This window comes from Anas platyrhynchos, chromosome 6 (assembly GCF_047663525.1).
Source record: "Anas platyrhynchos isolate ZD024472 breed Pekin duck chromosome 6, IASCAAS_PekinDuck_T2T, whole genome shotgun sequence".
Taxonomy (NCBI): Eukaryota; Metazoa; Chordata; class Aves; order Anseriformes; family Anatidae; genus Anas; species Anas platyrhynchos.
In genome coordinates this window covers 7,969,297-7,993,163 of record NC_092592.1, presented here as the reverse complement: position 1 = coordinate 7,993,163, position 23,867 = coordinate 7,969,297, and the positions used below count along the sequence as shown (strand labels likewise).

Below are 23,867 nucleotides of genomic sequence, written 5' to 3'. Positions count from 1 at the left end.
GGCGAGGAAGCGACGCAGCTCCCGGCTGGCGGCGAACGGAGGCGGTGGGCTCGGGGTGTCCGTGCTGCGGGGCTGCACCTGAGAGGCAGGCGTGAAGGCGGGCGGCTGGCGGCAGCGCTCTGGTTAGCGGCGGCAGGGCAGGGCGGGCGCGTTGAAACGCCGCTGTGCGCGGTAACGCAGCACGGGCACCTCCTAGGCTGCTGTGCCGCTTCCCTGGGGTTCTGCTCAGCGCTGGGAGCCCCTGCCCGCCGTGTAGGGGCTGACCCAGCGCCACGCACCGGCTCCTTGCTCGGCGGCCTCTGCGAGCCGCGGGTGCGGAGCTCGGCAAGCCCAGAGGGCCGGGCCCGGCCGTGCCCCGCAGTGACGCGCTCACAGACCGCGGTAAGAAAGGCGATAGGGGATGGGGTTGGTAGCGTGTTGCTCCCTGATGGAGAGGGTCTGTTTGCCTCTTTGCCTCTTTCTTTTTGCTTTTTTTTTTTAAATAAAAAAAAAAGCAAATAGGATGTCTTGGTCTAGCCATGAGTTGTTCCTTTGTGTACCTACGTAGTTAAGGCTCTACGGGACTCGTGGTTCTAACTGATCAGTAAAGGTCCCGTGCAGAACTGTTAAATCCATCCCTAGAGGGAATGACACAGCTGCATGGCTGACATGGCCTAAGTGATGCAGCAATTACACAGCCTTGTTGGTTAAAGGAGGGATGCAAGCAATTTGCCTTTCCGTTCTGCTTGCAAGATTGGAAAGTTAGCAGCAGCTGTTACACATAGCAAACACAGGAAAAGACTTTACTCATTATCTTCTACGCTTCCTTTTTTTTCTATATGTCATGGAATATCCTGAGTTGGAAGGAACCCACAAGGATCACTGAGTCCACCTCCTGGCTCCACACAGGACAACCCAAAAATCAAACTGTGTCTGAGAGCTTTGTCCATCAGGACAGTAACTGTGAATAATTACACTGTGAAGGAGGCTTTAAACATTAAGTCATTCATTGTGCAATGTGTCCTCTGACCAGCATGTGGGGATATGTCCATGTACTTGAAGATAACATTAATATGCCCAGTGCAATTACTGTGTATAAAATTATTTTGATAACTGGTCTAACACATTAAATAAAATATGTATTTTCATGCTTTATGTTTCTTATTTAATATAATGTTGTCATACAAATCTCACCTTCCTTGTGTAACACAATTGCTATTTCATTTAATTTTTTTTAGTTCTTAAATCACATTAATGCAAGTAAAACTACACAAATATACCTATTTTTATTCCACTCACTACCCATCTTGAGAATTTTTTTTTCTGTGCCAAATGAGCCATATCCTGCTTATCTTAATGCCTTGAGAAAGCCCCTTCCTTACTGGGGCTAAAGATATAGATGCAGGGGCGGGGGAAAGGGAGTGCCTGTCACTGCTTGGCCTCCCTGCTGCTCAGTACAACCAACTCTGCATCCATTGGCATCAAATCTGCCAAACTGGGGTTGTGCAGTGCCAGCGGTCAAGAGAACTGTGGGTGAGCCTGCCTGCACCTCACCGTTCCCAGTGTCCGTTCTAGTACTTATATTAAATAAATTTAAAAAAAAAAAAAAAAGATTTGGCAGTGATACAAAATCCGGTGAAAGCAAGAAGTGTAAATTTAGTCAACTTCAGAGAAGTGATTTATTTCTCCAAAGTGCCTAGCATAGAGGACTTCTTATTACACTTGCTCAGTCTTCTTATTGATGGTCACAACAAGCAGGAAACTCTTTACAGTTATCCTGCCATTATTAAAATAGCAATGCTTGGTTGCTGTCAGTATGAGGTTTTTTTAATTTGTACTCCAGTTAATCACCTATTCAGGCAACATAAAAATGAAATAAAAAACATATGGAATGTTACCTAATATATACCTTGTGTTTTAATACTGGAAAACATTATTTGGTTAATCTACATGTTCTTTAGACTACTGTGTTATGGAATAAAACCTCTGTATGGTGAATACAGAAATGGACTCTGCTCTCTGCCTCCATTTTCTCCTGGCAACACTCAGTACATAGTTTTTAAACATTAATTCCTCTTTTCAAACCCCTTTGTTTTATACTCTGATATGTCACAGTCTATGGAAAATAGAAATGCGTGTCCAGACCAGCTGATAACATGAAATTAGAGATGTCAGCATTTTGCTGTGAGAAATTGCTAGCCTTTGTGAGAAGCCTTTGTGTGTAGAGCATTCTTGATTAAGACAAAGGAAAGGCTTCAGCATGCAAATAGCCTTACAAATAAGGTATGCACAGACGTTTTTGTGCTGTTTCAGTTTTCCGTTTTATCCTCATATTTTTCACAAGATCAATATTTGAGTGTTAGCAAATTAATGAATGTGCACCTATGTAGGCAGACATAACTCACACATACGCATTTTATACGCTCTGCTACTTTATAGCTGAGCATGTTTTAGTTCTTGCTCTGCCCACCCTGCACATTGTAGTAATTCTAGTGAGCTCAAATTGACATGTGCTTACCCATTTTTTATTAACTGATGGCACTGTAGTGAAAAAAATGAACATTTTTTTTTACCGTGAATGTAAATCAGTAAATACTAAATCTAAAATACTGCAAGTTCTGTGTCTAACCTGAGGCATCTAATTAAGGGAGCTTCTCATTAAACGCACAGGAGTCATACCTTCAAATAAGATAAGCAAGAACAAAAGGCTGCAACACCTCATTCCCTTCAACCCCTCAGGCCACAAAATAGCTAAAACAGCCAAAAGAATGCTATTCACAGAATGACAGATGTGAAGAAAATGGAAAAGCAGCGAAGGACAACCATGAATGCTGGACAGGAAGACTACAATGAAGGGAACAACCTGACCTTTGCATTAGGTATGCAGCTCTTGTGCTCACAAACTTCTGCGTGGATCCGATATCCCCAAGCCCACACAAAGAGCAGCTGGGACTCAGAGCAACTACCCCATTGCCTGGCAGTGTGGCAAAAGCCACACAAGTGCCTGGTTGCCTGCAGGTTGGGGATGAAGATGCTGAACATTTTCAAGCATCCCACACAGAGGGCTAGGAGCGCAGCCTTTTCCCGCATGTGACACATTCTCCTCCTATTGCTCTGGTGTTTCACACTATTTCATGAATTTTTCTTATATAAGAATAGAACAGCAAGCTAGGTACTAACTGCACACCAGGAAGTTCCCCTGTAATCTTTTGTTTGTTTGTTTAAGTATGGGATGCTGAGTCACCGACTTCCATGTCATTAAACTGGGCATTTGGTCAGGCTGAAACACCGAACTTTGATTTTTAAGGTGTACTCCTCCAGAAATACAAGATCAACAATTGAGCCAGTTCTGCCCTGCAGAGACCAATTTGAGAACACACTGAACCTCAGTTTATAAAATAGCAGCTCCAAGTGGTGCCACATGCTGCTGATTCTGACATGACACTGTGTCTTTGCATGGCAGGATGATGAAGCACCCTAAAATTAGCCTTCTTACTATTTCGTAAAGAGCAAGCAGAAAGGTAGCAGCCTGCACTGAGGAGAACAAAGAGGCACAGGAGAGGACCAGAGCTGAGGCTCACACACAGGCAGGTCCCCGCACTTCATGGTGAGCACTCTTGGCTTCTTTGCAAATTTCCATGTTGGATTGTTTAGTGTCCTTTCTTATCCCAACCACAGGGTGACCTGGTTGTGAAAGAAAGGTGATCGTGCAAATGGAAGGGAGGGGGGAGGATCTGTTCTCTCAGAGGGCTTGGGAAACAGCAGAGGAAACAACTAATGGTGAAAACAACACAGATGGTCTTTTTTCTTAAGAGGAATGTATGTGTTGGGGGGACTGGCACTCAATTCACAGAATGAAGCTTGCTAATGGAATAGAACTGGAAACGGAAGAAAAAACAGTACCCATATAGGAACCAGAAACACCACAATAAACCCTCCTCTTTCTGTTGAGCCAGAATGATTTTTTTCCAGACGTTCAGCTCTCTTTTTACTCAATTTTTTGGGCTTTACAAGGAGCAAGATTTGAGAGAAAAATAAAAATAACACATCAAAGCAGAGGGAAGATACGCATGGATGTGTCTGGGTACAAGACTAAAGGAAAAGGTTTTGGACCAGCAAGAAATTTGCAAATAAGGAAAAAAAAAAAAAAAAAAAAAAACCACTTTAATTTTTGATTTGAGTATCAGAGGGCACAACAGGCAAAACATCGAATGGATGTTAGGGCTAATTGCTAGGAGAGCAGAGGACACAGCATGTGTCTCTTGGAAGCAGAGGATTCAACCATCAGCTCAGTGCAATAGCCTGTGGCTCCGTGCCTACATGATTGTCAGGATGTGCTGTTTTCTCTACTCCCATGGTAGAATAAGAAGAATAAATGGGAATAAAATAATTAACTTGGAGGCATAAACTGTGACCAGTATGTTCAAATTATATGCTGCTACTTCTGTTGGGAGTTTGCTTTCGATAATATGGGACTGTTTCGTAACAGATATTTATGTTTGGTAAAGGTTGTTGGACAGTACTCTGCAGTTTTCATGATTTAGTTCAGGATAAGACTCATGATTTCACATGTATTACTGAAACCCAGAGGGGCATGATACTTTAAGATCTATTTTGGTGCAGTTAGCAACTGATATTTGGTATAGCATGGACTGAAATGTGTTGCCAAAATGGTAGAGAACCTGTGCCACTTGTATCAACTACAGTGTAGGAGATCTCTGTTCAAATCATGGATTAAATTTTCATAGTGGATGAAGATTCTTGGACAGGTGGAAAATTAGATTTTTCTTTCAGAGGTTGTTAAGGGGCTCCACAGAAATTATATGTGAGCAGTCAGAGATTGGAGTCCTAGGGAGAACTTAACTCTGAATTTCGTATGATGTAAGTCTCAACCTTACTACTGGAACAGAAGAGTTCCAAAAATTTTCACATCATTTTGGAGAGAGAAGCAAAGTAAATTGCGTAAGATGAGCAATCAAATCCTCATAACTATGTGAAAAAATGGGATTGCTATTGCTTCCCTGTGCATAATTCATATGCAGATAAACTTAATGGCTGCTCATGTTTCTGGAGATCTTGCACCCCGATACTTAATAGGCTACCATTTAGGAAGGAAAATTGCTGCAGACTAGCGATCTTTTGTTTCTATTTAATAACATTGGACTTGTGCAAAATGCTGACAATTTTGTTTTTGATTTTTAATGAGTGATTTAGAGAATCTTATTTCCCTCCACAAAATCTTAGTACAATGTATTTAGAAGACTGTTTCTTTGTTTATTTGGTCTGTCAGCATTAAAAAATGGCTTCAATTTAAAACTTCACACTTGTAAGGGGAGGCCAAAGCAACTATATATCATTTTCAAGCAGAAACAGTTGAGCAGCCACCTGTGCCAAACCTCCATTGCATTTAGCTGGCATTTTTTTCTTGGATAAGGAGCATGGTATCAGTGATTAATCACCCATGTCTGATTGATGAAGATTTTCCTGTCATTAATGTCAACAAGTCACTAGGACACCACTAAATATGATCATTGATCCCAAAGAGAAATGATTGTTTGAGGAATACTGGATAGTCCCCACTTAACACGTGTTAAATGGGGGGGGGGGGGGGGGGGGGGAGAGGGGGGAGAGGAAGTAAGTTATTTACAAAAGTATTTCCTTAGTTTCACAAAAGAACCATACAGGGTTACCTCCAGCTTCTTAGCAGGGTTCTAGAGCAGAAAAAATGACCCTTAAACATACATAGACATAAATTTGAGTAAACCTAGGGCTTGGATCTATGGAGATTCAAGAGGGATTACTCCTGAGACCCTCTTAGGAAAAGACACGGCATTTCCATGAAACTGAGACATAGCAGCTTCTGTACACCCCAGTGGAGACATCCAAAACCATACAGATTGTCAGCAGGAGTCAGTTTGAAACTCCGATTTCATCACAAAACACTTCCACAATATTTTTTAGCTTGTAAACTTGTAGAACTTTTAGCTTTTTAGACTTGTAAAAAATATTGTACCCAATATAATAAAACTTTTGTAAATACAAACAATTCAATACGAACAATATTACAATACTATAATTGCTGATAATCTTGAGGCAGACTCAGACAGCTGAACACTCTTTAACAAACAGTATAAACATTACAAAATAAATTGTTTTCAGTAGAACTTCTTTTAAATAAAATGAATGAAAGTAATGTTTAATAATTAATGCTTATTTGACCTGATGACCAAGTGGTTATTTTGTAGTAAACAATAGTAGGACTAAAAATCACTTTTCCTGCGAAGCGAATGACACGTAATCTTTGTATTTTTTCCTGGCTTCTTGTTCAAGTTTGAGCCTCAAAATAGTTCATCACCATTATAAACCTGCTTGGCTTATCTTCCAAGTATATAATAATCATAAGCATTAAAACAGTCTGTTTATAACTCTAATAATCCCTTCTGGCTTCCCTGCAGAATTGTAATAGACATGAACTGAGAAGTGTTTTGTTTATAACCACTACAGCTAGTCATAATTTCCAGTGAGTTATATCAGCAATGATCTCTTAAGAATCTAGGGTTCTGGATTACTATGTTTTCAGGTCAAAACTTATGGTCAAACTTTCAGGTCAAACTTTTTATCTGACGGCTAAGGTTTAGTTTAGAATATTTAATAGCAATATATAAAAATTTGAAGCCTACACTTTTACAGCTGTTCCTATGTGCCATTCATTTTACACCTAAATTTGGCTGGATACAGAACTCACTATTTGCTCCAATAACAATAAAACAGAGTTATAATATTAATTTTCCTGATGTTTTCTAACAAGACCACAAGTTAAAAGAAATGCCATTTGACAACACTTTTTTTTTTTGAATATGTACATTTACATAATTTAAATGGAAACTCAAAAGCTCAAGAAATTAGCAAGTAAAGTTATCTCTATAGCTATATTTCAGGAAATGCATAATTTTTAAATTATTTGTAAAATAAATAAAGTTTCAAATCAAAGATTCAGACTATTGCTTGTCTCTGCCATAATTTCTTTGGACACACAGTAATCAACATAAAAAGAAAAAAAACCTGAAGCCAATACTATATTAATTGTCACATTTTTTCTGATGTAGACACTTGGCTGCAACAAATGCTGCATCTCAGAATCTAGACCAGAGAGATTTTCATTTCTCTCCAAAAGAACTGAAGGCTTTCTCTTGCTCAACATGAGTGGACAGCAAGTATTTCAGGATTAGGAAGAACATAACATAGGAAATACATAAACACTTTCTTAAGCTTTTCAAATTCAGGAGAGAAAACAATACTGTTTGGAGCACTTTTATCCCTCCTTAAGAGTTTCATGAACATAATCAAAGGGAGCCCATGGAAGGGCATCAGGAAGTAGCCATATTTGCAAGGTGGAGACTATTCTTCTTATTATAATTAGCCTTATTCTTGGGAATCAAAATATTAACTGGTTCTTAGATTTTTAAACTTTATTATCTTGCCTAAAGCTGGGAAAATTCTGGAAGTTCTTCCCAATGAGTTCTCTCTTGGCCTTCAGTGGCCAAGAGAAAGCTGTAATTTTCCCTGCTGCCCTTTCCTGTAGGTCAAAACCTCAGATGGGTAAATTGTTTCTCAGTGGAAATCAATGGAAATAATGCCAATTTAACCTAGTTGAGCATTGAATGGATATACTTCACCGAGTACAAAAATGAGTACAAAACCACAACTGAGTATGCGAAGTATGAAAACATAAGTGTTTATACTCCTTTTAATGCAGAGCAGTCAGCAAACCAACATTCATTTTGCATCAATTCTGTCCATGACAACATACATGTAGTATCAGCAGTTTTGGTTCCCCTTCCTGCTCCACTCACCACTTAAATTTCTCTATCTACTCCAACACCTTAAATTCTATTTAACAGCTCAATACACAACAAAATAAATCCCCTCTATACAGTAGAAACAGTTTTCGTATATGATACCTGTGTGTTATAAGCGTGGTTGAGACTTTCTAAAGTAAGTCTCTTCAAAATGTGTACCTTGATTTTCAAAAAATGGTTAAGATTCAGAGGATCAGGTGACTGCCTCTAGTCACCTAAATGTCAAAATCTTGGAAAATATCAGGTTGTATAAACACCCCAAATGTGAATACGCAACTGGATCTACACAGGCAATCCCTGAGCTTTTCAACGAATATGTAGAAAAATTGAAAGTATGTGGTTTTAACTATTTAATGAAGATGTAGGCTTGTTCTTCATAGGTTGTCTTTGAATTTTCAAACCACTAAATATTTCTTTACAAAATACATTTTGCCAATTCACTATATTTTCCTTATTTAACATTAAGCATATACTTTAAGAGCATTGTATCTAAAATTTAATTCAAACATTAATACATTCACAGCCCCACATCATCAATTAAGCATATCATAAACATTTTTGTGCTTTAGAAGGCCTTTACTAATTATACTAAATAAAAAATACTTACCATAATAGTTGCATTTTCTTTTCCAGTGTCAATTTGAAGTTTTCCAGTATTCTTTCTAAAGCAAAAAGAAGTGAGACATTTAAAAAAGCATTTTCAAAGGCACACTAGGCAGAAAGAAAATTCCTTTTTATAACTTGTGTGATAGCACATGGCATTACTATATGTCACAGATGTACCAGTTGGTCTAAACTTGGCTTGTAACACACATGGTTTATCAGATCAGAATATATTTTCAATCCGGTGATATATCTTTTGACTCCTTCTACTGGGTAAATTGATATTTTGACTGTTTGGAGTCTAGACTGTTCTTGAAACAGACAACTGCATGAGCAGAACCACTGGATTAAACGTGGCCTGGGAAAATGGTCATAACCATTTCTGATTACCAGGTGATTTCTTTGAAATGAGTTAGAGGTATTACTTAGTTTCATAATAGGAAAGATATATCCTCCTCTCTTTCTCTTGCTCTTTCTCTCATTCTCTGTCTTAAGTACTTACGAAAAAATCACATTTGGACCAGTTAACAATTTGCACAACAATTGCACAACTATTTGCATTCCATATGGACAGAACGGCCAATATAACACTTTATTGCTGTATTGAAGCAGTTTTGTCAGTAGTGATCTTTACTTTGGTAAGTGAGCTTACATTACCTGAATCGTTCTTGTTCTTTAGCTAGACAATGATTAGGATTCTACTGGTGTTTAATATGGTGATACTATCAAATGACTTGAATTCTCGTATCTGTACATTATGAGTTTAGACTATATACGTATATTCTTTTTAAATTGTCAGTAACATTGTATCCTAAGGAAATCTTTTTTAAGCTTCATTAATATCTACAGATATGATTTTTGCAGTGCATCTTCATATACATTTTCACAAATGATGTTATAATGCCAGTCAGTTTAAAATTACAATGAAGAAAGCAACATTTAAAGTGGGAAGGTGACTCAGTGGCCTGAGGTAAAGAGTTCCAGACAGATGAGGCAGCATAAGGGAAAGAGTGCCAGAATAATTGGGAGGGGCTGGTAAACTGATCTCAAGCAAGTGTAATAAGGTGACACACCAAAGTGCTGGTAAAATATTAACTATTTCTCATACTAGTGAGATTCAGAGCATGGGAATGATATCCTAGTTTTGTTTTCATTAGAAAATGGCACTGTTTTAATATAAAGGAAGAAAACTTCAGAAGCCTTAGAACTTCTACAGAAATTGCTTCTTTTTGTCTGTACAAGCAGACAGCAGGACAGAGTGAATGCTTTTGAATGCTATATGCAAGCGGACAAAAAACAGCAGCTAGCGCTCATCCCCCCCAGCTAACACCAGAAAACACCATGCTCCTAGCCCATGGGCCACTAATTGATTTACTGCCACGCTTTTCTGCTGCCACCATGTGTCTTGATCACAGATTCCATGTAAGCATGGATATAGAATTTCTTCCCCAGCTGTAGACCTTCAGACATGACTGTTTCTCAGTTCGTTCTGTCGCACCATGGTAAAACACTACACACAGTCTTTCCTTTCTATGGAGTTCCCTTTTATCCAATTTTAGCAAATTGTTATCAATCTCCTGCTACATAATTTATGCTTGTCAAACCCTCTGCTTCAGTTAGTTCCTCTAGCCCCCTCACTGAACAATCACGTTGCTGTTCTCCAGAGTGTTTAACCCAAGTCTACCTAGCTGGGGAGCCAGTGACCCCACTGACTACCATAAACACTGCTGACAAACCACTGAAACCCTCATCGGAATGTGCTTGGGAAGCAAGAGGTCTCTAGAAAGTATTTTAAAAATGTGGACTATCTGCGAGTGCCCTCTCCTTACTCTCTTCTAGCAATGAGCCTTTAGCTAGGACATTCTAATTAGGGGTCTATCTGATGAAATATAATTTTGGCATCTAAATTACTGAATGTTTTATCCTATTAAACATCTAGAGCTAATTTCCTCTAAAGTTCTGTTATCTATAACAGATGCCGAAGCCTCTGGTGCTCAAAATACCAGCCATTGATTGTGGTTTTGGTTCCTCTAAAATTCTGAAGGTCCTAATCTACATGTACACTACAGTTAGCCTGAGCTGCCTCAGCCCACTGGTAGAGGGCTCTACCTGGCCCTCTTGGATTTAATTTGCAGGAGTCCTCCAGGCCTCTAGCATAAAACAACGAAATATACTGGAAAGCCACTACACCTAATTAGAAAAGAGATACTGAACATCCTTGTATTTTATATAAATGGTATATACATTGCTAGTTCAGACAGAAGGCAAAAACCTCTGAGTACATTTTCCTCATTGCCAAGCAATTCACATTAACTGGGTTCCCACAAATAGTAGCAAGGCTTATTTTGCTCTTTTTTTTTGTTAGAAGCATTTGTAGATGAACTCTCAGTGAAGTCTCTCAGTTCCTTTAGGATTTTGGTATTTCTTTGTAAGTAGCCTGGAGAAAATTCTGCTTTCAGAATTTCTAGATGTGCAATGCCATTTAAGTTATAAAGACTTCACTGTAAAACATTGTTTGTCAAATGTGCAATTAGAAATAGAGACTATGGGGCTACAAAATGCAACTCACTAGCCTGACTCTTAATCCGATTTTAAAAATACGTCCTGTAATACATTGTTGTGATAATCTCAACCCAAAATCAAAAGGCATTCATGTGTATGACCCTGTCACTGGAGAACAATAATCAGTTAACAAAGGCAGACACTGTAGATGTCACATCCACTTAATATCAACCACAGAAATAACTACCATTAATATTATTTTAAAAACTTTTATTACAATACAGAAGGAGAAAAAGTTCAAATACTCAAAATACGAAGTTTGTAATACGGCTTTCCCTTCAGTAACTGTCCCTTATCTCCTTTTCCTTTAGACTAGGTAACAAAATACCTCCACTATTTTTATCATTTCAAGTGACAATCTGTTCAGTTCATATTAATCGTGGCTATAAACAACTTTTTTAGATACTTTGGATATTTATGTTCTAAAGAGAGGTAAAGAAGCTAATGGAAATTTGTAGCTGCTAGGGTCTAATCCTGTCTTATCTAAAGAACAAATCAGTCAAGCCACAAAAAGAGGGAGAACAAACCCAGAAAAGTTCAGCAAAAGTCAGAACACAGTGTTTGGCTTAGTGCCATCTCTTACATGTAATCCGAGGAAAACATGTCCAGTCCATCACTGCATCAGCTACACAAAGATCTGGCAAACCTGTACCAGCATCAGACTTGAGTTGGTGCCAACAACTGCTCTCTTAGTTGGAGGCCTGAAACAACATGGCAAAGTAAGTCTCTGGTAAGTCAAAGTGGTCAAAGTGGTTCTTAACATTCAAGTGGTTCAGTGGTTCTTAACATTCAAGAGTTTCAATGGTTCTTATTGAAAAAAAAAAAAAAAAGAGAGAAGAAAAGCATGAAAGACAAGAAATAAAGTGAGGAAATAAGAGAACAAGGGGATGAAGAGGGTACAGTAGGAATGCAAATCTTACAAAGTACACTGCCCCAGATTAGGTGAAGACAGTAAACTTGCATTGTTCGATCCCCTTCTATGGTATGTTTTGGACTAGATGTGCCTTATAGTCAGGACAGTGAAATCCTATAGTATCAGGTAAGATCCTGTAGTCTGAGCATGCTGGGAGTAGTAACCCTGAGTGTATATCTCACACCTTGCAGTCAAGCTCTTTTTTTGGTATCTAACTCAAATCAAGCTTCCTCCTGCTTCACTTGCCCAAAGAAAGTCATGAATTGAACAGCATATCCCCTTGATACTTTGTTCAGTAATTAAACCCAGTTTCTGGGTTATAAATTTTAATCTATTTACTTCTGATCCATGTTTCTGTTGATTGCCAGGCATTGTATCCCCCAAGTCACTGGATTTTACAGAGAGGAGCCCTCATCAGTATTATCTCCAGTTTTTCTGTTTGATTTTTTTTTCTCATTTTTAAAAGCAGTATTATATAACAGTTTGCACCAAACTTTTGCTTTGTTGAACAACTGTCAGCCTTTATATATCAATACTTGCTGTGTGTTTTACAAATCATTAAGTCTGGTAGCACTGACCCTGTCCCAGAAGGAAGGCTGATGTGAGCTAAAGCCTGCAGTCCCAGATGATGGTAACTTCAAGGAGATCCTACTCAGCCATGTGAGCACTTCCAGATAGAGCTCATGTATTTTATGTTTGAACAATACATGATCTGCTTTAAAATTTGAATGCTAGCAAATTAAAGAATCCAGGTGCTTGTGGAATGCAGAGATACCCTGACTTTAAAAATAAATAAATAAATTTGAAAGGAAGAATCTGGGAGAACCTAGTAAAATATTAACTATGCAAGGAATAGTAAAACATGAATACTTCTGTTAACTGTTTTCTATGACAGATATCTTTGCAAGTTGACCAGATCATTTTAAAGGCTAATATTATAAAAGGTAGTATTGTACAAAGGATAATACAGCACAAGACAGAAATTTGAAGTAAAGACTCCGTGTCCTTCATTTTTTCAAGGCAGGGAATCCAACTTAAAGAGACATTTTCAAAATTGTGCAAAAACTTTTTTACAAAAAAGGTATACTACAAATCTCCTTTTACAACTGCCATCCATAGCATAAATTATTTCTTGTCTGGGGATTATCTCTACTTTTTTAATAGAAATACTGATAACATTTTTCAGATATACCATTTCCTTTGTATCAAAGGAAAATACTGGTATTTTATATTTATTGATTCATTTAAAAAAAAAAAAAACAGATGGAATATTGGATGAAACTGGAAGAATATAGCACAAGAGACTGTGGTTCTGTGTGGATGACCGAAAGACTGCTTTCATTGCTGTGGTTATAACTAACTCTTTGGGGAAGTCTGACTCCTCTCCCATTGATGTCAGTGACAGAACAATCGCTAATCTCAGTGGAAACACATCAGGCCCCATAAATTACTTGTACATTTCACCTGAATAATTAGAGACTGGAAAATTCTGTCGTAACATTCAGGCAATCCTCACATGAGTGCTGTCCTGTTAAATGATAAAGCCTGTTTGGGGTGAAAAAGGAACAGAAACTGAGGGAATGTTTCAACATTATTATTTGAGCCTTCTACAGAAAAGAGCTACCATTTCTTTCATTCTTCTGATATGTCTCCACTTCTAAAATTAGAATCTGAGTTAGAACCACAGAATACCTGGCAGGCTTCTGCTAAGAGATGCACTGCATAATGATATGAATAGAAAACATCCAACTGATATTGTCTTACACAAGGTTTGCAAAGCACTATTGAACCAGCCTTACCAGAAGCATCCAGAAAATTGCTTTAAACACTTTACATACCAAAAGAACAGTGGCCTTAAGGTAATTCAGTATAGTTTGTAACCTAAAAGAGAAAGAGGGTTGATGCTGTTCAATTTACTGAACCTTTAAATATAATAGTAATTCTGTATACAAGGATGCAAAAACTGGGATTTTTTTTTTTTCTTACCTTTAATATCACAATGTTTGGCTGGATTTGTTATGCTAGATCTACTTACTGATTTGCTGAATAGTTTTTGTTTTTTTTTTCCTTTTTTTGCAATTTCATTGCACATCTTCTGATCCTGCAAGGCATTTATGTGGTTCCCGGCAGTATTCTCAACGTCTAACTTTGAGAATTTAACTTCAGGTTAATGAGTTTCCTTCACCCTTAACTACAAGACATAAACTCCTTACCCTTGGAAACAACTGCCTTTTGCTAATGGTCATAAATTAATGTAGATTACCATATTAAAGTAGGTAAGAATTTGGATGTTCCTTCTAAGTCTTCTTGCTTTTAATCACACTGACTTCTAGGTACCCCTTCAGTTCTTTTGATTGATTTTTAAACAAAGTCATACCAACTGACAACAATAATAATGTATTCCTGGGCAAACATAAAAACATACAAAGTAACACAGGGCAAGAAAAAGATACTGCCCTCTCATACTTCAATTAGTCATCCTTTCTGTGCTTACCAAGCTTCTCATTATCCACTTCTACGGTATATGTCATATTGGTTTAGTAGCGCACTCTATGCTAATTAATTCTGTTCATTTCTTAGCTTCTAAAATACACACACAAAATTCCTTTGTTTGTTTTTGTACCAAAGAGGATTCATTTTTAAACCTCTGTGAAAGCCTGATTCTTAAAATTAATTCAATGCTAATCTTTCATAAGTATCTGTTTGTGAAAAGTAGATAACAGTATGGTTTACTTCAATGGAATCATGAGAAATATCATCAAACTGCATGCATTTTATGATGACAGCTACCATTAGCTTACATGCTACAGATTAAGATATTTATGCAAGTCTAGGTAGATGTGATATAGACTTTATAGGAATAAAACCAGTAATAGGTAAAGTGTTTTGCTTGTATGATAGCTGTGTAAACACCACCTTCCTGCTCTGAATGTCACGCAATGACTATGGCTGTTACTGCACATGTTCATACAGTCGGCTGCTGTGTTGTACATTGGGTGTTTCCCAGGCATCACTCAGAAGAAATACAATAAAACTTCTATGCAAAAGGTGGTTTTGTGTCTTTTCTCAAAACTTTTTCTTACATATGAAATTTCACAGCAGAAGTATAACAATCAGTGTAATAGCACAGTTTCTTTTGAATGTCTTTTCTTTCGTAAACTGGGCTTTGATAAAGTGCATGTAAAAACTATAATTATATCTACAGGCAGTATTTGATTTTCAAAAGCACATATTATGTTCTTCTAAATCAACAGCAAATTGATATTGTATAGCGTACCTCTTTATCAGCTTAATGGCAAGAATCAGAATATTAAAATGCATACTTTTACGAACCCATTTGTGATGGAATGATATGAAGTTACGTAGGTGACATATCTGATATCACCTTTTTTTTGCTAATAGCTGGAGCCCTTTGGATGTAAACCTCTCTGTCAGCCTCAGAGAGACTATGGGACATGAGTTTGCTGACAATCCAGATTTGTCATTTCTACCATTCATGTATCGATTCCTGGTTTCCACACAAAGCTCCTGGAGGATCTTCACTGTAATTCTCAGAAAATGCAGACCTTCTTCCCCATTATATAGAGTCAAGCTGTTCTCAGGTGTCTTTTTAGAGCAAGGAAATTGGTCATTTCTGACCATCTTTTTTTTTTTTTTTTTTTTTCTTTTTGCCAATGTGATATGTAGACTATAGCAACTATCTCTGGGTCTGCCTCAGCACTCTTGCCCGTCTCTTGCAGAGATGGACATGGAAAAAACAATCTGCATTTGCCCAGCAGCCAACACTTTGAGTACAAAATCACAACCTGTGACATGCACATCATTGCCCATATTTTTAATGATAATGCAATTCCTTCCGGTCCTTATTGGTTTAAAAACTAAGCCAAGAGATAGGTGAGCTGTAACAACATTAAAATTCTTCTTCCTATGGACACTGATGGTGCTCTCTAACACCTTAGAAGAAACTCACTGAGCTCTGTTATGTTCTTCTGAAATAATGGCATAACAAAGACAAGAGGAGATTAGAATGAGCTTTCATTACTATAGACACTGCTAGGTGAGAAAGTCACAGCGACTGAGCAGCTCCAGAAGGAACCATGATTGTGGCATGCTCTGTGAATTGTGCTTTTGAGGTCTCTTTGTGACTTCAGCATCTTCTGATTCTGAAAATGTTTCTTCACTGCTGTGTCCACAGTACACAATTATATTGTTGATAAGTTTAAATTTTCGCTAAGAATTTTGATCAAGTTATAATGGTTGAATGAGTTATGAGGCATCACCTGAGCTACAGTACCACACTTGATCTTTAAGAGTAACAGCAGAAACTCTCACTGTTTTGGTCTGCCCTCAGGCACACAGACAGCTGCTGTGTGTAAACTGACCAGAGCTGACCTGAAAGCAGCTTGGTCTAGTCCAGTTGAACTTAATTAAAATCAGAGTCACTTCATAAACCAGCTGTTAAAATGTTGCCAGCAATTTTTTCCCTGTGGCACGGATACCCTTTTTCCTATGAGCTGCACTGCTAATGTTCCGCTTGGTGCAGTTTTTCCTCCTTCTTGGCCAGCCCAAGGCTCAGTCTGGCCTCTGTCTGCACGGTCAGCGTCAGCTGGCTCCTGGTCTTCTGGTTCTGCCTCTGTCCTCTCCCTGGTTCCAGCCCTAAATGTCAGCAGCACTCAGTTTTATGCCTTTTGTTCTAAGGCAGTATTCCTGCTCAGAAGACAATTTTGAAGTTTGTCCAGCTGCTTTTCATCACTAGCTTCTGTGAGAAGTATCAAACTAATCAGGGATGCCCTGTAACGTATGTCCCAAAGCTTACTGCCAACCTGCAGCTGTCAGCACTATTTCCAGCACTAACCTCTAAAGCTGAAATAAAGCTTTGTACATGTGTAACTGTGAACTTGAGGTAGCTTGAATCAGATTTTTTTTTTTTTTACAAACTAATTAGGAAAATGCATGCTATGTGCTAGGTGGATGATAAGCCTTATGCTAGAGAGGTAGATATTCCCTTCTGTCAGTCAGCAAAGACAAAAGAACATAAAGCTGGAAGTCAGAATATCTTGAAGGGCCACAGCACAACTTTTTAGTGCTCTGCTGTCAAAGGTCTCAGTTGATTGCCTTCTAAAAGCAGTCACAGAGGTACAACAGTATTTTCATGGACTCTGTTGTTTGCAAACTAGTGAATCTGAATTTCTCTGATGTTGCTCTATCAAGATGCTGGTTCTGCAGTGAACTGCATATTTACTGTGTATGCCTGGACTTCTCATGGTTCCTGAAAGTTTTGTCCTTGTACCAGCCATTTTAAGTATGGTCAGTGTGTTAGTCACAGGAAAGGCTCATAACCTTTATGGTTTCTCAGTGCTTTCTGCATAACTTTCTGCATAACTCTGTTCATTTGTTGCACAGATTGTTAAATGATTTTGCTTTTCTAGCATCTTTATAGAAGTCCTTCAAAATGGAAAAGTTTTGTGTATTTTTTTGGATCAGACTGAATACTTACTTTGGTTTGCTTAATTTTGCCTATCATGCACAAACAGCAGCTCACAGCTCCACATGTTTTGCAATAATTATATCTCAGCAGAAGTCCACTTGGATTTACAGTTATTTTATCAGATGTATATTTTCATGCTTCAAACTTTGTAGCTTTCATCTACAGATACTATGATGTCCAAGCCACAGTAATGTGTGGTGCAGCATCAATACGCAGTTCCTGTCATTACTGTATGGCTCACATCCACTGTTACAGACATTATAAAGAATACATTAAATCTCTGACCCAGGTAATAAAGTAACATTAGACATCACTAAACCCATAAAATGCCTACCCTATTCCCAGAAGAAGGTCTGACTTCACCGTACAACTTCCAGATCACTGAAGAAACCATGTCACAAAATGAGGTTCACAAGCTATTTTGATAATTATATTTACAAAAAGAGAGAAACAAAAGAAAACCACCACCAGTCCACCACACATTTTTTTCAGAAGAGATCTGCCATTACGCTTCTGATTTTTCCTACTGTTCTGATTTATAAAATATCTTTCTGCACCTGCATCCCCCAGGAGAATGTCTTTCCTAGCAAAGGAGCTCACGAGATAACACTCAAGAGAATTTGGAGAGGTAGAAAGGCCAATTAATTACATCATTAGCTTTGGAAAGGCCTATGTATCAACTCCCCATAATATACATGTATCATTTTACTAATATTTTAAAACTGGAACTGTGATGAGCATATTTAATAAAATATCAACAATCAAGAAGCATTTTTGGTAAACTGAACCATTTAGAATTTCAGATTTTGTTGTCCCTGGTGTATAGGATGAGTAGAAAAGAAAATCTAGTCTCAACATTTTCCATGTGATGTTGTAGGTTTTAGTCACTCAAGGTTTTATCTAGTAGCTCATTTTTATAAACTATTATTTATGTAATAACAGGTTTTCTCTGTGTATTGCTTAAAATATTTTTAAATTATTCATATCTCAGTTCTATTTATAGCCAGTTTTCATTTGCCACTTTTAATTGCTTTTCCCCCGGGGCATTTTTTCCTATGCACTCAATAACAAGTTTAGAACTTCCAGCTTCTTGAGGATTTGTAGCCACAGGCCATCCTTAAGGATTTCTACATAATCGCTGTGTTTGTTTATTAAATCAAACATTTGAAGAAGTCAGAAATATTCTAATATTAAATCACGTTTGCTGTGTTTGCATTTGGATTTGCAAAACTTTTACATTATTACTCACTAATGGGTTTCCCAGTTTCTTCGAATTCTGATCAAAATGTAAAGCCAACAGCAGTGACAAATAATTCTAAAAGGCTGAAGTGTAAACCGGCTGACAAGACGCCACTACAGCGCCTCTTGGACACATCAGCAAAACCCACATAAGCATCTATAGGGGCTGCTTCATGGTGAGGAGAAGGCACTCAGTGCCCATAGGTGCTGTCAGAGCAGTGGATTCCCTGTGCTCGATACTCTCCTGTCCAATGAGGTGGAATGCTCCGCAGGCACATGGTTTACGCTGCTCAAAATAACTTGGGACCTGCAAACTGACAAATGCTATTGCTCCGGTGGTGACAGGTTGTCCAGCTTCTTACAGCCATCCTCATAATAACGAAGGTTAACTTCCTTCACTGTATGGACTCCTAGCTGTTCCTGTTCCTGAGGACTGGAAGAATTCCCTCGCTTCCTTAACTTTAATCTCACATTTCTGGATAATTGTCATCGCTACTAACTGCCAGAGTTGGGCAGCAACATCTGGAGGAACTAAAAAAGGTAATGCTTCAACTTTAGATTGGTCTACATTTTAATTTTGCAGCACAGGTGCAGAGGGGTTGATGAGCATGTATCTTTGAAAGCTAATTATTGCTGATAAGACGTATACAGGGAACAAATCATTTTAAAACTGACTGACTTAAATTAGGCTGAGGCATGTGTATTGCAGTGAAAGAGAAACAATGTTCTGCAGCACTATAAAGGGCTTGAATAGCACTGGGGTGGGGGGGGATTCTCAAAATCCCTCGGAGCCAGTCTGACTCCTCCAAAGAATCAACAGAAGATAGTAAAGACCTGAAAAGTTCATTGCTGGGACTGTAATCTTCTTTCAGCCTTCTGGCCCTTCACTTTCTGAACTATTTACTTTCTGGTGTTCAGTCTTAAACCAATATGCCATAATTTGGTTTTCCTTCTTAAGCAAAATCAAACCTAATTTAACGTGACCCCATAGTTAAATACTTTCTATTTATTTATTTATTTATTTTGTCATGTAAAATGACCCCACGGGCTATATTTAGTGCTGGGAGATCTGCTCTCTGGATTAATGTGCACAACAGCTGCAGAAACAGTCCTGCTAGAAGGGCATAGCTCTCCCCCTTGAGCTCTCACTATCTCTCTTGCTCTCTTTCTCTCTCTCAGAAAAGTATTTGACTGTCAGTAGCAAATGTTTGGCTCAATATATTGCAACATTAAGCAGTAATCAGAAGCCCATCTTAAGTTTTACAAAATAATATGCCAACAATTGAGAAGAGAACAGAGTAGCTCTTGAATTTACGTCAACAGAACATTATACGAATCATGCTGAAGACACTGATTACTTTATCAACAGTTTTGTTTTGATTATGAGGTTTACATTTGGGAAGATGCTCTAGAGTTTAAGAGTGGAAACAAAATCAGCAAATGTTAATGGAACAATTTCGTAAACTTCAATACTGCTCTTCTCCCTCTCCTACACCTCCTGAAAGTTCCTAAGGTCAGAATATTTCTTTCTATCTTTCTCTCTCTCTTTCTCTCCCTTTCTCTCTCTATTCTTTCAGAAATGTCTAACAAAATCAAACAGCAATAGAAAGCTTTTAGTTTCTGTAGCTGAACAGAATGATATTTACATATCAGAAATAATTTATAATCTATAGAGGAGTTAGTTTTTATACTTGACAGACTACCAGAGACAAAGAACTGTGTGTTCTGTGCTGATTTACTATTCCTGTGCATTCTTTAGAAATTTTACAGTATGTCTTGCTGTGCTACTGAAGGAATGTTTCTTATCAACAGCTGCCAAGAATTAGCAGTCTGGGTATATTTGCAAGTAAATAAAGCATTAAGATGGTTTGTTAAAATTTTACCGCATACTGTAACAGCAATTGGACAATGCAATCTAAATCACAGTCTAAGTCACTGGCTATTTATCTATGTTAGTTTAATTTTCTATACTTGTTTCCATAAATAGTAACATTCTATGAGGATGGGCAAATTATTTCACCTAACTTAAATCTCATTTAAACATCATAATTTATATATATGATTCAAAAGTGAATTTTTTTTATGTTACAATGTTCTTAGGGAAGATTTGTGAAAAAACATTAAAAAGATAGAGGAGGAGATAAAAAATATACAATGAGAATATGAAAAAAAGAAAGGCACAACCGGAAAAAAAACTTATGGAAAAAAAACACAAGCCAGATTTCTTTTGTACCTTAGGTTTAAGATTCACATTCCCTTTCTCACTAGGAATCAATATTTATGTGAAAACTTAATCTCACTTTAAAACCAAAACAGCCCATACATTTGAAATAACGAGACAAAATGCAGATGTGCTAATACCATTTAGTTTGCATACCACTGCTTTTCAGGGCTTCCCTTTGTCTGGCTTGTGCTTGTTCACTCTGGCTACACAAGCAGTGGTCTTCAGATACATGTGCACAATTCCTTTGACATCAGTGCTGTTTACATGCATGGGTAGAACAGAGAAATCTGCTCAGCATTTAAGTCATGCAAATTCTTATTACAAGTACTTTGTGCAGTCTTGTAATTTGCCGGTCTACAGCAAGGCCATGCATTGCTCACATCGTTTTTTGTCACAGAGCTAAGTTGTCCCAAAATAAAACTTTGGAATAGTCCTCAGCCTCAGGCATTTGTGGATTTCTGCACTGCTCACACGTACTGCTAGCAGGACTAACAGAAATGACCTAGTTTAAATCAATTGGGTCACTGTCCATGAAAGTGGATTTGCAGTTTTAGCCATGAAAGGATTGCACAGTGTGCCTGTGTTTGGACCAAGAAGAAAAGAATATTGTTGCCCGTTAGCTTTAGTTTAGTTTTGTGGACTTTTGTGTGCACACCCATCATCAAACTGTGGACTTCTGCTGTATGTTTTCAGACCTTTCATAAAGACTCTTTCTCACGTGGGCAATCCCTGAAGGAACTTGGCTTGCATACTATACTTAAATTAATAAAAACTTGTCCTACATTACCAGCACTTGAAGTGCTACACTCAGAGCTTGCCCTAACATCTGTGTCCCAGCCCTCACAGACCAACAGGAAAGGAGGACAGAGAAGCATCTCTAGCAGTCCATGACTGCTGTCATGTCTTTTCCTTTTTGACTTTCTAATTTAAAAATCAGACTAAGTTTATTTTGGAGTTTCTTAAAGATATTGTTTAACCTCGTAGTTCAGGGAGGTTCACTAAGGAGCAAAGACAACTTAAGATATGGGTAAGAGAGGATCTAAGTTCTTATTTTGAGAACTACGATTGGACAATATTATTTATAAAGAGAATTGTTGTGATCAGAGTCAAAAAAATGGTCTTTTTCTTATGATAGTATGAAAGAAGTATTGAAAAAGTTAAAGATCTTTGAATGGGCTTTTTTCCTGAAGAAAAATTGGAGATCTTAGACTGTTTAGGGTGCCCACTACTACAACCCTGAGGTCACAGGCCAGGTGACTAAGTATTCAAGGGCATGACTCCAAGTGCACAAAGGCCTATTTGAGTGTCTTCTGCAATTATTTGGAGACAGGATTTATCCCATCCCATTTCTGAGATGATAAATTCCTTTTTTTTTTTTTCCCTTTTGTGGGCTGTACAATTATGCTGTCAGTGGGAAAGGGAAGAGACATTAGGGACAAAATACAGTGGTAATGAAGAACACATTTCACATCTCATATTTCTAGCACTATTTGCTTGCAAAACAGGTGCTCTTAAGGCTCATCAGAAGTTTCTTAAAGCAAAATAGGCACTATTAATGCTCTAACATCTGAACATTTTGAGTAACATTCAAATGCCTATGAGTGAAACAGAGAACATATCTCAACAAGAGAAGAGCTGTGTTAAAGGAGACCAACATCGCTACAAAAAAGCCAAGATAGATCCTCTGCTACAGAAATCTAGACTTAAATATTGCCTGCTTCAAATCACTTGTATTTGGTTTGAAATTATTTACATCATGTTTATAAAAAAAACATGGTAAATAATATGGAATTATATTTCCATTCAAATTATTTATTACTTCAACATAATATTGTTTAATACAGATGATGCATAACTGTATATAGATAATAATACAATTCTATATTCCCTTTTCCTATGAAAATCAAGATAGCAATTTCATTTTAAAAGGAATTTAGTTTTATTTTACCAGTTAGAACTCCAATCCATTATCATCAATATTCAAAAATAAGGCATTATTCAACTCCCAAACCATTAAAGATTTATTAAAAATAATGAAATTTCCCCCAAATTCCAAAGATTGGATATTCTATAGTTATTTTTTTCCTTCTTTCTTCCCTTTTGTTGTACATAGGTCACACTTTTCAATGTTTAAGATTCATGTTCATCAAGGAAAAGTTTACATGTTACCTGAGAACTACTTGAAAAAATTACCTGTTTGGCATTTACAGATAAAGGGCCTGCAATAGCTGAGCTTAGTAATTCTGTTCACAGAATTACTGTGAACTCATTCTGCTTCACGTAAATATCCTGGGCAGTGTAAGTGAAGTTACTCCAGATTTATACTGCAACATATCTAAGGGAGAAGCTGGACTATCATAAGTTTTATTTACAGAAGAGGGTCTGACACTACTTATCTGAACAGAAGCAGTAGTAGCCATACATCAGTAGCCATACATACACCAATTAAAAATCCTTTAAAGAGCAGATACATACATTAAATCCAAGAGCAGCAATATGTGAAGATATTTAAAACACCACCACCAGTCTTTTCACTATTAACAAAGTAATGTAACAGCAAGCAATTAAAAGCTACCAGCCTCTTTTAGACTTGTAATCAAATGGCAGCAATAAGATCTGGAAAATTTTAAATGGGTTAACTGGAAGAAAATGAAAAATATACTTAGAATACTGAAAAGATTATGTTGAAAAATACACATGAAGAACCAGGACATTGCCTAAACATGGACATAACCTTTAGCCTACTTGTTCTTAGAGGGATTTTATTTCCAGCAGAAGCTTTTATACCTTTGGGCTTGGAGGCTCTGTCCTCATTTTCCATTATTTAATTACATTACTTGGAAATGGGAGTTTAGCTACCTGACTTTCCTGGTTCATTACAAGGAATGGAATTTGAAGCTACTAATGTGTCTAAAGCAGAAAAGTAAATAACCTTGTTGTACAAAGATTTTTAGATACAATTTAAAATTGCCTTACACTCAAACCCATAACTACAAACAA

At 37.5% G+C, this 23,867-nt stretch overlaps 1 protein-coding gene across 4 annotated transcripts in view; it reads left to right on the top strand.

Moving 5' to 3' along the window:
• Nucleotides 1-3,482: 3,482 nt before the first annotated feature.
• Nucleotides 3,483-23,867, top strand: part of MYPN (myopalladin) — a 74,593-nt gene continuing 54,208 nt past the window's right edge. The window contains exon 1 of one of the 4 annotated variants that reach the window (XM_013092138.5): nt 3,483-3,586. The gene's annotated coding sequence lies outside the window, so the exon portion shown is untranslated. Of the gene's footprint in view, nt 3,587-18,691; nt 19,184-19,803; nt 20,157-23,867 lie in introns of those variants that run through there. The other 3 variants (XM_027463312.3, XM_072040365.1, XM_013092136.5) reach the window with 3 other exon arrangements.